Here is a 13,690-nt window from a genome sequence, read left to right as displayed (position 1 = left end):
ATCATTAACTGAGGACCTAGTTCGTTCCAGGGCTGTGCTAGGCCCTGGAAGCTCGGAAAAACAAGCTCCCTTCTCTGGAGGAAGCAGAGGAATCTATTTCCCCACCTCACACATCTAATTACCAGACAGTGTAATCCCATATGGGATGAGAACTAATAGGAAATGAAAGTTAATTCTTAAATTCTACTTTTCCCAGACTGTGGGTTTCCGTCCCTGGAACTGCAGGCCCGTTTTCTTTCTAGAGCATGACTGGGACCATGACTGACCTTTGGGGCGTGGCATGATGTTGGCATATATGCTGCAGGTTTGGTTACCACAAAGTCCCTTCTGAATTCGAATAACGGGGACTTTCCTTCTGGGTGGAAAGTGTCTGCCATAGCTGGGGTGGGTCGAGCGTGGGCACTGAGTAGCCACAGTGGTGAGGGGTGGCTGCCCTTGCATTCTCCTGCTCAGTGGCCTGAGGATCCATCCCTGAGAAGCCACTGCCCACGGCCACAGGACAGGACAAGCTTCCTGACCCATGTGGAGATGGAATCCAAGCCCTATTCTCCTTACATCTGTGCTCCAGCTAAAAAACAGCTGACAACCCCAAACCTTATCTCACAGAAGGAACTTTTTGGCCTGCCCGAGATCTGCAAGTGGGGAGATGGAGCTAGAATCTGGGTCATGTGCTTATTTCCAGTCTTGGGGTCTCAGCCATTCCCCCCACAATACTTCCATGTACTGCCATGCCATCAGCATCAAGAGGTGCTACAAAGAATTTTGCTTTTGTTCTTTTGCAATACACAGCAAATAATTTCTTTTCAAACCCAGTTGTTCTTAATCATCTTCTGCCTCAAAACACCTGGAGGACTTTCGATGCCGTCCCTGGTACCAGCAACAGTATCACCTGGGAACTTGTTAGAAATGCAAATTCTGGACCCCACCCCAGGGTTACTGAATCAGAAACTGGGGGTGGGAACAAGTGGTTTGCGCTTTACTGGGCTCTGCAGGTGCTTCTGGTGCAAGCTCATCTTTGAGAACCACTGAATAAAAATAACTCACTCTGACAGGGGTTCTCGGTCCGGAGAGGCTTCCTGGAGCATGTGTCAGGATCTCTAGAACTGAGGATGGGAGTGGCACACAGGTAGTTTGAAAAAGCCAGTAAACTCATCATATTCTCTTCCCCCCACCCTGCCCTATTCTGAGATTCATTGATGTAGAAACTAATTTTGCATTGGAGGAAATGTCTCATCCAACTGTCTCCGTATTTTGATGATTTTTTTAAGCTTCAGAAAGTTTATTACACCATTGGGGTGACTTGTGTTTCACCTCAAATCTCCTTCCATGGTTGTATACAAAGAATTAATTGATACAAGCTGGGGCTTAGAAAGGGAGAATTTCCCCATAGTGATTTTGTCTTGTTTGGCTTGTTGATTAGGAGTTGGCTGGATCAAGGGTCGATCCTAGGAGTTGGAAACCCACCCTCGAACCATGTACCCCCTTGCCAGCTCCTGGGGCAAGGGTTTTCTGGCTCCAGCAAGTGCTGAGGTTAGGAGGGGCCCATGGACGGTCAGGCATGGAATACTGCTTTGCTTACAGCCAAGCAACCGTGTGCATCTGCATGAGTATTTTTTTACAAGCTTCCTAAAGGAAACAGATGTCAGCAGCCTCTTTTTTTATTGCCACAACAGGGAGAAGACACACCTAAGTTGTTTGAATTGTTTGCAAACAGTGGTAGGTGTGGGGATTTTTTTTCTCTAAAAAGATTATATTTGGGAAGCCACCGCCAGGATTTGAGGGGATGCTGGGCGTGTTAAAAGTAAGGAGAGTTTACTTTAATCCACCCCATCTCACTGCGGTCTGCAGGCGTTCATGCCGCCTCTGCTTGCCAGGAAAACACCCAGAGGAAGGAGACTGGCTTCTTAGAAAGTGTGTTTTCCTGTGGAAGCGGCCCGCAAAACCTGCTTATCTCGGTGACAGGCTCCTCCTCCTCAGAAAGTGGCATTTCCCTTGTGGCTACACAGGCAGGAAGCAGGTGGCAGGGAGTGGACCCACAGCATCCCCCACAGCGGGCCCTGGGGTTGCCACCAACCGTGGCTGGGAGCTGCTCTCATTGACTGCTCAGTGGCTCTGTGTCTCTGGGAACCGGAGTAAGCCGAGGGGCTTGGCAGATCTGGAGGGTGGGGGCTCTGCTGAGTGCCGCTGCTTGCTCTGGGATGGGGGACTGATCCACTGGCCCAGCAGGAGCCTGGCTGGATCCCTCTTGCCCTGGGGGAAGGGAAGCCCATTGTGTCAGGAAGACTCCGCCTGAACTCTGACCTTTCCCCTCACTAGAATGCAAGCCCCACAGGCAGGAGATCCTGTGGGTTTCGTTGACTCAGCTATCCCAAGCATCTTGAAGGGTGCTGGGCACACCCTGGCTTCTCAATGCATGTTTATTGACTAAATAATTAGATTCCTCTCCCATCTTCCACCCCCCAGTCACCTCTTAAACCTAACAAAGAATTCAAGGGCTTGTGCTGGGGCTACCAGCTGCTCTTCTGGTGCCCTGAGGACGAAGAAGGGATCTGAAGGGAAGACCATCACCCTCTTGCAGATGTTTCCAAGAGGCCGCTCAGCATGAGAGAGACAAGGGGAGAGCCCAGTTCCAGGAACACCTGGCCAGTGTGTCACCTGTTTCTTGGAAGTGACAGGACCAGTCGAGCCCTTTCCCCATTCTCCCCATCATGATGGACAGGAGCCTGGCCTTTGAGGTAAGGACAGATGGGGTCACAGACACAGGCCTTTGAAGACATCTGGAGCCACTGCTTCTCTGGCAGTTCACTTTCAAACCGGCACTTCACCCAGAAGTTGAAGGACCACCTGACAGATGCATAAGGGGTTTGGTGTTGAAGGGAGTTGGGCTAGAGAGTGTCGCAGAGCCCCGAGACTCCTGTGGGTTTAGGATTCTGGCTGAGGGGAGTGTGGCAGGGGCTCCTCACCCACAGGCTCCAGGCTGTGTGATCCGTGGCTGAGGATCCAGACCCTTAGACTTGAGGCACCCTGCCCGGGGTCCCATTTCAGGCAGGACTTTGCCTCCACAGCCCCACAGCTCTGCCTTGGACCAGAAGATGGCAAACAATGTAGACTAGTAGTAATATTGATAGGATACTAGTAATTTGCAAAGAAAAATATTCCCTGGGCCTTGTTGAAGCAGTTGAATTGCAATGGTGCCTATGAACATTATCGGGCCATGTGTTGTTGTTTTCAAGCTTCCCCTCTACCTAGAGGTGACAACCCTGGTTTCGTGGTGCCCTCCTTAGTGAGCCTGGCAACAAATATGACAACATGAGGGTCACTAGGAAAGAGAAAAAAAGCAAAGAATAGATACAATTGTGAAGGGTACCCTGGTCTTCAATTAGAGAACACTGGTCATTTTACAGGAAGACCTAAGCCTAGCCTCTTCTAAGCTCAGTGAGAGAGGGAAGAGCAGGAAAGAGACTGGCCAGAGGTTGCCCAGGGCCCCAAGGCAGCCCTGGGATTTGATGGCTATAAATTTAAGTGTATGAATCAGAATAGCACCGGGCATGCTAGGCACGGTGGCTCACACCTGTAATCCCAGCATTTTTGGAGGTGGAGGTGGGTGGATGACTCGAGCACAGGAATTCGAGAACAGCCTGGGCAACATGGCAAAGCCCTGTCTCTACAAAAAGTGCAAAAATTAGCCGGGTGTGGTGGTGCACACCTGTAGTCCCAGTTGCTTGGGAAGCTGAGGTGGGAGGAACGCCTGAGCCCAGGAAGTTGAGGCTGCAATGGTTGGTGATTGTGCCACTGCACTCCAGCCTGAGCAACAGAGTAAGACCCCATCTCAAAAAAAAAAAAAAAAAAAAAAAAAAAGCACTGGCCATCTGGCCTGTGCCCATTTAGGGTGAGGTCCTGTGGTTTCAGGTCCTGTGATAATCTGCTCATTTTGCTGTTCTTTAGTTCATCATCCAATAGATGCCTTTTGAACACCTAGTACATCCCTAGCACTGCGCTAACACAGGGGGGCAATGGCGAACGAGAGACAAGGTTCCTGTCCTCATGGAGCTTACAGTCCCACTTGCCTTATACCAACTTGCTGAGCCTTCTTCTAAGGTGATGGCTCAGCTTCCTATTTCATGAAGAAGATAAAAGCAATCAGAAGAGATCCTCATGAGCATCTGTCCCCACCTCACCCCCCACCTCACCACATGCCTGCGTTTTGTGTCTGCCCCTCTCCTGTTCTGTGGATGAACCATCCATCCCATGCCCTCCTGTCTGCTCAAGGACATCACTCCAGTGTCTCCCTTCTGCCCCTTGCACCATCAATCTTTCCCTCTCTGTGGGGTCTCTCCTAGCAGCATGCTACCATGCTACTATCTCTCTTATATAAAGATACCTTCTCTTCATCCCACCTCCTCCCTCAGGAGAATGGCCCCAGTTCTTACTGCTTTCCAAAATGACTGTCTGGACTCATCATCTCCAAATTCTCTCCTTCCATTCTCCCTTGAATCCACCCCAATTACACTGTCATCCCTGACACTGTTCTTGTCAAGGTCACCAGTGTCCTCATTTTGCTAAATGCAGTGGACATTTCTTGGTCCTCATCTTGCCTGGCTGTTAGCATCATTTGGCATGGCTGATTCCTCCCTCCACGTTGAACACTTTCTTCATACCCACCTTGCTTTCCTTCTCCTTCTGGCTGCTGCCTCTCAGACTCTTTTGCCATCTTCTCTTCAGATTCCTGCAAAGGAACAACAAAGAACATCAAGATTCAATCCTTGGAACTCTCCATCACTCATCTTTAAATGAGACTTCTCTGCTGACTCTCAGAGCTATGTCTGCTGAGAATCCATTGCCTCTAAGACGTCCTGCTTGGCAGGTAACAGACATTTCATCCACCCCACCCACACACAGACCCCATCTTGCCCACAGATTTCCCATCTCAGCCAATGGGAGTCCAAAAATCCTTTGTGTCCTCTTTGATTCTTCTCTTAGGCTCCTATCTCCCTTCAACTGAGGCATCACTTCCAAATCAGACACTTCTCGTTACCACTCTCGTCCTCCCCTTGTCCAACCCACCGTTGGCTCTTGGCTGGAGTGCTACAAGTCTCCTACCTGTTCTCATCATTTCCCAGTAAGTTCCCACCCTGCCTTCAGATTCTTCTCCACACAGCTTCCAGAGTAATCCTTTCAAAAAGTAAGTCAGAGCCCATCTTTTCCCTCCCGTCTCACTCTGTCAGCCACATTCATTCCAAAGGACTGTGTGGTCTGTGTCCCCGTTCTCTCTGGTTCTCTCACTGGTCTCCTCTGTGCTCACTCACCTGCCTCAGGACGTTTGCACTTACTGTTTCTTCTGCTTGGGACTCTTTCCCTCCAAGATCTTTACTCGTGTGTCACCTTACTGATGCCTCCCTCCCTGACCATCCTATTTAAAATTGCAACCCATTCAACACCATTCCTCCTTCTCCATCCTTGCTCTGCTTCCTCCATTTGACCTGTCACTCTTTAATCCAGTGGCATTCCGATTCAATGGTGGCCGGGGGCAGGACCTGAGGAGGTGTGTCATCTGTAGAGAATTTAAAAATAATCGTGAAATAAATTCAAAGTGGGTTTGCTCTTTATAAGGCCTGCACACCGGCAACTGTAAATTCCGTTATCAGTACACCTTCCTGCCAGGATGGGCCGCCCCCGCGGATTCTCCTCTATCTTAATACACTGTGTGTTTCCCGTGTTTATTTTGCTTATTGTTCATTTCCCTGCCCTAGAATGTAAGCTCCGTGAGGGCAGGATGTTTTGTCTATTTTGTTCACCACTGTGTCCCTCGTGTCTGCCACACGGTGCGTGCTCAGCAAGCTTTAGTTGAATGAATGAAGTGGAGGGTGGCTAAGTTCCCTCAGTTGGGGGTTATCAGGAGGGCTTCCTGGATGAATTGGTGTCTATATTGCCTGTCCTTAAAGAGGAGGAAGGTGCTCTAGGCAGAAGGAACAGCAGGTACAAAAGCAACTTGACTCTCAGGGTCATTAGCTAAGAGTAGGAGTCAGAGCGATGAGTGGGTGTCGTCCACCAGAATTTACCCTTCAGAATATCAGTGATTAGTAAATGAATGTGTTCCTTTATTACTAGTTGGTGGAGGGTCCTTGTTGACATCTTGCCGAGGTCTGGCTGTCACTTTGAATCAGAATGGCTATTCCCCACTCCTGCTGAAGAGCTCCGGGCCTGGCGGGGGCGGGATGGCGGGTTGTGGTGGTGGTAAGGCTGTTCCCCAGCACAGTGTTAGAACTTTACTCATCCTCTTGCTTGAAGTGTGGGAGCTGGAGACCATTCAGGAGGCTGTGGTTACAGTTCCAGACAGGGTCCCTAAGAGCAAGGAGCCATTCCCAATGCCTCCTCCTTAGGGAAGCCTTCCCTACTTTCTCTTCCCTCTTCTGGGCAGAGTTTGTACCTTCCTCCTTTTGGTTCTCTGTTCATTTCTTTAATTTAACACTTACAACATAATACCGTCTTTATTTGTTCCATGTTTGTATCTTCTACTGAATGTGGCTTCAAAAACAGAAAGCACAGAACGTGGCACATTGGAGGAAATCAGTAAGTGTTTGCTAAAGGCGCAACAATGAAACAGAACAGATATCATATACAGTGCTATGCGAATATTGAAAGAGTATAACTGTTACTAGAGTGAATGCTAATCAGAATAAGAGGGTGACTAGTCCATAATTACATAGAATATACCTTTTTCTGCAAGGTGATGTGTCACTTAACTTTGTTCCTTAAAGCTCCAGAGGCCCAAGGCCACCCACAATTATTCAAGTATTATCAATGTTGAGGGTCTCTAAAAGCATCAAATATGTCATAGCTTCCACAACACTGTGAATTAGACTGAAAGTCAGCATTTAAAAAAATAAAGTGATATTGACTGAAACGCTGGTTTTATATACATGCCACATATGAGATGTGGTGGCCGCTCACACGCCAGCGTACTGGTTCATCTGCAATGGGCAGGCGGGCCATACCCCACTGGGGAGAAATCTTACGGGCTTCAGAAATGTCTAATGAAATAAGATTTTTAACTAGTTCAAAATCAGAGTTCAGAAACAGTTCAGTTAACATTTAAGTGTCGAGCTAAGAGAGGAGGTTGAACAAAATTCATTTTGAAGCTTTCTAGAGTTTTTAAAGAGCAAAACTTTAGACTTAAAATGCACTGTTTTATTATATGCAATGCCTGTGAATATTAAATGTATGTTAAGTTTTTCATTTAGCAGATTTCTCTCCAGACTTTTAAAACCAACACCAAAAAAAAATTTGCATATTCTCTCCTCTCCCCAAAGCATCCTTCCTGTACACAAATACCCTTATTGTGAGACCCTGTTGCTCTAGGTTAAACCAGTTCTTCTAAGAGCAGCCCGTAGGATTCTGCTCCAGCCAGAACAAGGCCTTGGCTAATGTCACTGCCTCTGGTTGACTGAGCCGGGCTGGGAATCTCATTATGGAAGCTTTCCACCTCCTTTCCGAGCCAGCCCTCTAGCGGAGGCCAAGATTGCGTCATCTGTCCTGGGCCTCATCCCACCTTGCCCGAGGCCTGCTCACCTACTGTGTTTCAGCAGCATTCCAGCAGCCAGGCCGTCAGTTGCTCCCCCATCCCAGATGGGGAAACACTTTTGCGGCACATTTGCCTCAGAAGACTGCACTTGGCTTCCCGGCGTCCCTTCACGTTGGACAGACTGGATGTGGGCCGTAAGGTTTAGGAGGCTTTAGGAGAAGGAAGGTCCTCTCTCAGGAGTGAAATGATCTTATCTGAGAGGATGGAAGTGAAGTGAGGGGGTAAGCATGGGTCCAGGGCTGCGATTGTGCCCCCTCCTCACCCATGCTGACATGTGCTCCTGCATAAGTGCCCCCGGCCTCTACATCTCTTGGTAGGTTAAAGCTCTATTTTAGTGTCAACCAGCAGTTTTTCTCACTGGTAAATCTAAGTTCTCGGACTATTCAATGGGTTCTATTTGTTTTTTTAATAATTAAAAAAACTTTTCCAGTTAATTCATAATCACTATGAAAAAAATAGGCAGGACATGTAAACAAAAGGTTAAAATATATACAAATCAAAGAAGGAAGTACACCAGACCAGTCATCAGGCAAGCTTGCCAGACATTAATCCAGCAAGAAAACAATGACGTGCTTTGAAAATGCCAAATCTGGCCAGGCACGGTGGCTCAAGCCTGTAATCTCAGTTCTTTGGGAGGCCAAAGCGGGCAGATCACCTGAGGTCAGGAGTTCGAGGCCAGCCTGACCAACATGGAGAAACCCCATCTCTACTAAAAAATACAAAATCAGCTGGGCATGGTGGTGCGTGCCTGTAATCCAAGCTACTTGGGAGGCTGAGGCAGGAGAATCATTTGAACCCGGGAGGCAAAGGTTACGGTGAGCTGAAATCGTGCCACTGCACTTAGCCTGGACAAGAGTGAGACTGTCTCAAAAAAAAAAAAGAAAGAAAGAAAAAGAAAAAAAGCCAAATCCATTTCTTCTTTCCTTTACTCCTTTGGGGACCTCAGATGTAACCGCTGGTGTGCTGTGAATGACAGAGTATCACTGGGATCTGGTGCCTGGTATGAGCTACATGAAGGAGTAGGAATGCACTCACCCATCTGCAGGGCCACGGTTGGTCACTGTCCTACGTTTTCCCTCCTTGCTCCCAGGGCTAGTCCTGGTTAGGTGTGGGCGGCAATCTGGGGACAGCAGTCAGCTTGCTGTCTGCTCCACTCTGCAACACAGTGCCTTCCTCAGCACGCACCCCAACGGACAAGGAACAAATGGTCTTCTGTTGGGATGGAGGAGAGGATTTGTAGCTGTTCTCAGCTGCCTGTGGGTTTGCGCTTCCCACCTGCCTGCCCAGGCCTCACCCAATGTATCAGGAGTCCTCTGGGTAGGCACCAATGAAGGCAGCCTTTTAACTAACCCGGGGTGCCACCGAGGAGCTTGAGTGCGAGCTCTTTGGCCCTATGGGAAGCTCCCCTGGGAGGCTGCAGTCTTATTCTACCTGTGAATGTTCTTTCACCCACTTTCTGCGGGCGCTGGCCGGATCCTCTGTGAGCAACCGCGTTCGGCATGGTTCGACGTGGAACAGCCCTCCCAGCCACCCAGGGAAACCTCTCCATTCAGTTACCTCCTGGCTTCCCACAGCATGGCCCATTAGCCTTGTCTGGGGGGTCTTACGCATCAGGATTTATCATTGTGCAGCACCTGCCGGGGCGCTTGCCACAGGCTTTGAAGGTCCCTCTGCAGAGGAGCTTAGGCAGGAGCAGGGGGTGCATGGAGGAGGCTTTCTGTCAGTGGAGGAGCATGGGCTATGATTTGCATAGCCTGCTGTCTGCCCCACTGCAGACCTCATCACTTCAGAGCACTTTCTTTCCTATTTTACTTTAAAATTTTTAAAAGAGACTGGGTCTCTTTTGTTGCCCAGGCTAGAGTACGGTGGTGTGATCATAGCTCACTGGAGCCTTAAACTCCTGGGCTCAAGCAATTCTCCTGTCTCAGCCCCCTGAGTAGCTAAGACTACAGGTGCACACCACCATGCCTGGCTAATTTATTTTATTTTTTAGAGATGAGATCTTGCCATGTTTCCCAGACTGTGCTTGAACTCCTGGCCTCAAGCAATCCTCCCAATTCAGCCCCCACAGTTGCTGGGATTACAAGGGGGGAGCCACCTTGTCCGGCCCAGAAGCACTTTTCAAAGCCTCTTACGCTGGATGCTGTAGGTTCCATGTGACAATGACTGTAATTATGATTTAAGCAGCACCTACTATAAAGGGGCGTGTCTCGTACATTATTGATCACTCTTAAAGCTGCCTAGCTCCGCGTTGTGGGTCACTCCTGTAATCCCAGCACTTTGGGAGGCCGAGGCGGGAGGATCACCTGAGGTCAGGAGTTCGAGACCAGCCTGGCTAACACGCAAAACCCTTTCTCTACTAAAAATACAAAAATTAGCCAGGCGTGGTGGCAGGCGCCTGTAATCCCAGCTACCTGGGAGGCTGAGGCAGGAGAATCACTTGAACCTGGGAGGCGGAGGTTGCAGTGAGCTGAGATTGCACCACTGCACTCCGGCTTGGGCCACCTAGCGAGACTCCATGTCAAAACAAACAAACAAACAAACAAAAAACCCAAAACTACCTAGCTCCATTTTGTTCAACAGGAGGCTCAGAGAGTGTGTGTGAGGTCACCCATGTGTGTATTTTATGTCTAAAACCTCTCCTGACCCTGGAATGACCCACTCCCGGCTGTGGTCAGTTAGGTCTGTTCGGCGGCAGGAGAGGAGGCTCACAACCGCCAGGCAGGCTGGGATCTTCTCAACGTGGTCCCTCGCGGTGGAGGCTGCGGTTAGATCTTCTCTCAAACCCAGGTCGCTAGAGGGTCCCCACCGGGAAAGGGACGCGCCAGGGCGTGGGGCAGGTCCAGAGGGGCCCGCGGCCGGGTGGATCCCGGTGCTCTGCGTTTACCTGGCAGGCGGGAGCGGTCTGGCGGGGCGTGGGCGCAGCGTGGGCGCCGCGGGGCCCGGGGCTGGAGGGGATGGGACGGAGGGGCAGGAGGGGAAGGGCTGGGAGGAACCAGCAAGCGGGCGGCGGCGGCCTTGAGCCACGGGCTGGTGCTGGTTGTGGCCGAGGCTGTGGCGAGAGGCGGGCCCGCTGGTGTGGCCGATGAGCCCGTAATGAAGCCCGGCGCCTGGGCTCCCTTTGTTCCCGGAGAACTATTTAAAAAGCTCCCTCCTCAGTTCCCTCGCGGGGCGAGTGGGGACAATGGCCGGAGTCGCAGTGGGCAGAGCGGAACGCCCCCTTTGGAGAGGTCTTTGCAGCCGCGCGGCCCGGGTTTGGAGGCTCCAAGCGCCGCGAGGGCCGGGACACTGCACGCGGGGCGCGCGCTGCCCTTCGGGGCCAAGAGGCCGACTGTGAAACAACAAACATTTTTTTTTTTTTTTTTTTTTTAGAAAGAAATCTCGCCATTGCAGGGAATGGGTAATCGCTCGGGCCGCGTGGGTCCTTGGCAGATGGCAGAGGCGGCTTCCCAGTCCCCCACCTGGCACTAGAGGGACAGGGCGCGCACCCAACTGTGGCACGCATCGCCGAATTTTCCTGAATGCCGCTGTGGCACATTCCTGGCCTTTGCAATTATTAGGAAATGAGAGGATCTTTTTTCCTTCTACTCTCCCCCTCCCCCTCCCTTCGTTTTTCTTCCAGGCATGGAATTATCTACTTTAGCAGTTCAAAAGACATTCCATTCCCATGACAAAGACAGAAAGGGATGATGTTGGCATACTGTAGCCCTCTTTCTTATAGGGAGACTTGAGCAATAAATCATAATGAAAATGTAAAATAGCATTTGTTTAACCTTTAATAGTATACCTTGCTTATTTTCAAAGTGTCACTAACAGCTTTGTTTCTCACATTCCCCAGCAAGGATCCAACTCAAACTTTGAGCAGACAGTAGTGAATTTTATTCCTCTCATATATTCCTACAAAAAATATGGGTTGAGGGGATTCGTCTTCAGCTCCCTCTCAGCTCTAAAATGTCTTAAGTCACTGAACAAAGGCTGACAGAAGATTTTAAAACAGAATGGAAAACTATCATCACAGCAAATATCTACTTATATCTTTTTTTTTTTTTTTTTTTTGATGGAGTCTGGCTTTGTCACCCAGGCTGGAGTGCAGTGGTGCAGTCTCGGCTCACTGAAACCTCCTCCTCCCTAAGCCTGCTTCTCCCAGGTTCAAGCGATTCTCCTGCCTCAGTCTCCCAAGTACCTGGGATTACAGGCGCCCGCCACCACACCCGGCTTTTTTTTTTTTTTTTTTTGAGACGGAGTCTGGCTCTGTTGCCCAGGCTAGATGGAGTGTAGTGGTGCAATCTCGGCTCACTGCAAGCTCCGCCTCCCGGGTTCACACCATTCTCCTGCCTCAGCCTCTGGAGTAGCTGGGACTACAGGCTCCCGCCACCACGGCTGACTAATTTTTTTTTTTTTTTTGTATTTTTAGTAGAGATGGGGTTTCACCGTGTTAGCCAGGATGGTCTCGATTTCTTGACCTCGTGATCCGCCCGCCTCGGCCTCCCAAAGTGTTGGGATTACAGGCGTGAGCCACCGCGCCCGGCCATTGTAGAGATGGGGTTTTGGCATGTTGGCCAGGCCAGTCTCCATGTGCTGGGATTACAGGCGTGAGCCACCGCGCCCGGCCATTGTAGAGATGGGGTTTTGGCATGTTGGCCAGGCCAGTCTCCATGTGCTGGGATTACAGGCGTGAGCCAGCGCGCCCGGCCATTGTAGAGATGGGGTTTTGGCATGTTGGCCAGGCCAGTCTCCGTGTGCTGGGATTACAGGCCTGAGCCACCGCGCCCGGCCATTGTAGAGATGGGGTTTTGGCATGTTGGCCAGGCCAGTCTCCATGTGCTGGGATTACAGGCGTGAGCCACCGCGCCCGGCCATTGTAGAGATGGGGTTTTGGCATGTTGGCCAGGCCAGTCTCCATGTGCTGGGATTACAGGCGTGAGCCACCGTGCCCGGCCATTGTAGAGATGGGGTTTTGGCATGTTGGCCAGGCCAGTCTCCATGTGCTGGGATTACAGGCCTGAGCCACCGGGCCCTCTGCTTATATCTTCTATTTAGCACTCTTCTTTCCGGCTTGGAACCCACCTGTCTCTTTTCCAGAGGTAATGACATACACAGGTATCCACATTAGCTCACCCAAGATGGGCTCACACCAGTGAACGCCAGAGTATCTGGAAGTGGTTGATCAAAAACACTCTCGATAATGTGTAATCCAACAGGAGACACCAACCTGGACAAAAATGGAAGGTCAGGGGGATTTTCTTCCAAAAGAACAGAATATTCTAAACGTTTGAACACCTTTCAACAGTCTTGGGCTTTCATCCCTGGATGTGTCGCAATTTACAGCTGTGCTTGAGGATGGGAGAATATCTCAGGTCATTGTTTTCAGTAAGGGTCATTTTCCGCTTCTCAGAATGTGACTCTGGTATGTTCCATCGCACAGGTATTTTTCACAGTTCCCTAGGCCTGACGGGTCTGAGAGTATTTACAGCTGCCCCAGAAAGGAGCCCCTAGCCAGGCGACTCCCAGCTTGTGCAGGAATCGCAGCGGAAGGACAATGGGCCAATTACCAGCGAAGCCTGCGGTCTCCCTGGGAGAGGTTAAGGAGGAGAGCACATGGCCTTTGAGCTACCGTGTCATCTGTTCTGGGGCTTAATCAAGTTATCATATCACCCCAGTGTCTCCGGCTTCTATCCATCGATTTGAATGAAGACAAAAATTTGCAGACAAATTTCTAGCAGCAGGAAGTTGGTGCTCTCCTGTGAGGCTGGATGAAAAGCACCTGTAACCTTGCCGGCCTCCATGGAGCTCCTGCTGGGAGCTGCTTCAGGCAGCAGCCTGCTGGCTTCAGAGCCTGCCTGTCAGTGGAAGCTGGGCTGGGGGGAGGATGCTATTATGTGTTTCAGGAGAATGGCCTGGAGCAGGCTCAGCTGTGGCTAGGATGGCACAATGTGGCCAGCTGCCGGGGAACAGGTAGGTGGACACTGGCACCTTCCTTTTGATATTGACTTGGAGTCATATTTGAGACAGAGCTGGCAGGCAACAATCCTCATGAGGGTTTGAAGGCAAAACTGTTTCTCTCTCTGGAGGGAGGGTAAGAGTCAAGGGGCTCTCCCACACTGCCGT

The 13,690-nt window shown here is 50.4% G+C and overlaps 2 long non-coding RNA genes across 2 annotated transcripts; one reads left to right on the top strand and one right to left on the bottom strand.

Moving 5' to 3' along the window:
* Nucleotides 1–2,154: 2,154 nt before the first annotated feature.
* Nucleotides 2,155–11,315, top strand: LOC117084408. Its single transcript, XR_004437441.1, has 4 exons — nucleotides 2,155–2,735; nucleotides 4,723–4,864; nucleotides 4,981–5,119; nucleotides 10,955–11,315. It is a non-coding gene; the product is annotated as an uncharacterized LOC117084408 (long non-coding RNA).
* Nucleotides 4,065–10,504, bottom strand: LOC117084407. Its single transcript, XR_004437440.1, has 5 exons — nucleotides 10,470–10,504; nucleotides 8,618–8,794; nucleotides 7,570–7,776; nucleotides 4,663–4,726; nucleotides 4,065–4,114 (listed from the first exon to the last, which is right to left on the bottom strand). It is a non-coding gene; the product is annotated as an uncharacterized LOC117084407 (long non-coding RNA).
* Nucleotides 11,316–13,690: the final 2,375 nt, after the last annotated feature.

Source organism: Trachypithecus francoisi, unplaced genomic scaffold (assembly GCF_009764315.1).
Source record: "Trachypithecus francoisi isolate TF-2019V2 unplaced genomic scaffold, Tfra_2.0 Lachesis_group0, whole genome shotgun sequence".
Classification (NCBI taxonomy): domain Eukaryota; kingdom Metazoa; phylum Chordata; class Mammalia; order Primates; family Cercopithecidae; genus Trachypithecus; species Trachypithecus francoisi.
The sequence above is the reverse complement of the archived record's forward strand: the minus strand, read 5'-3'. Positions and strand labels throughout refer to the sequence as shown.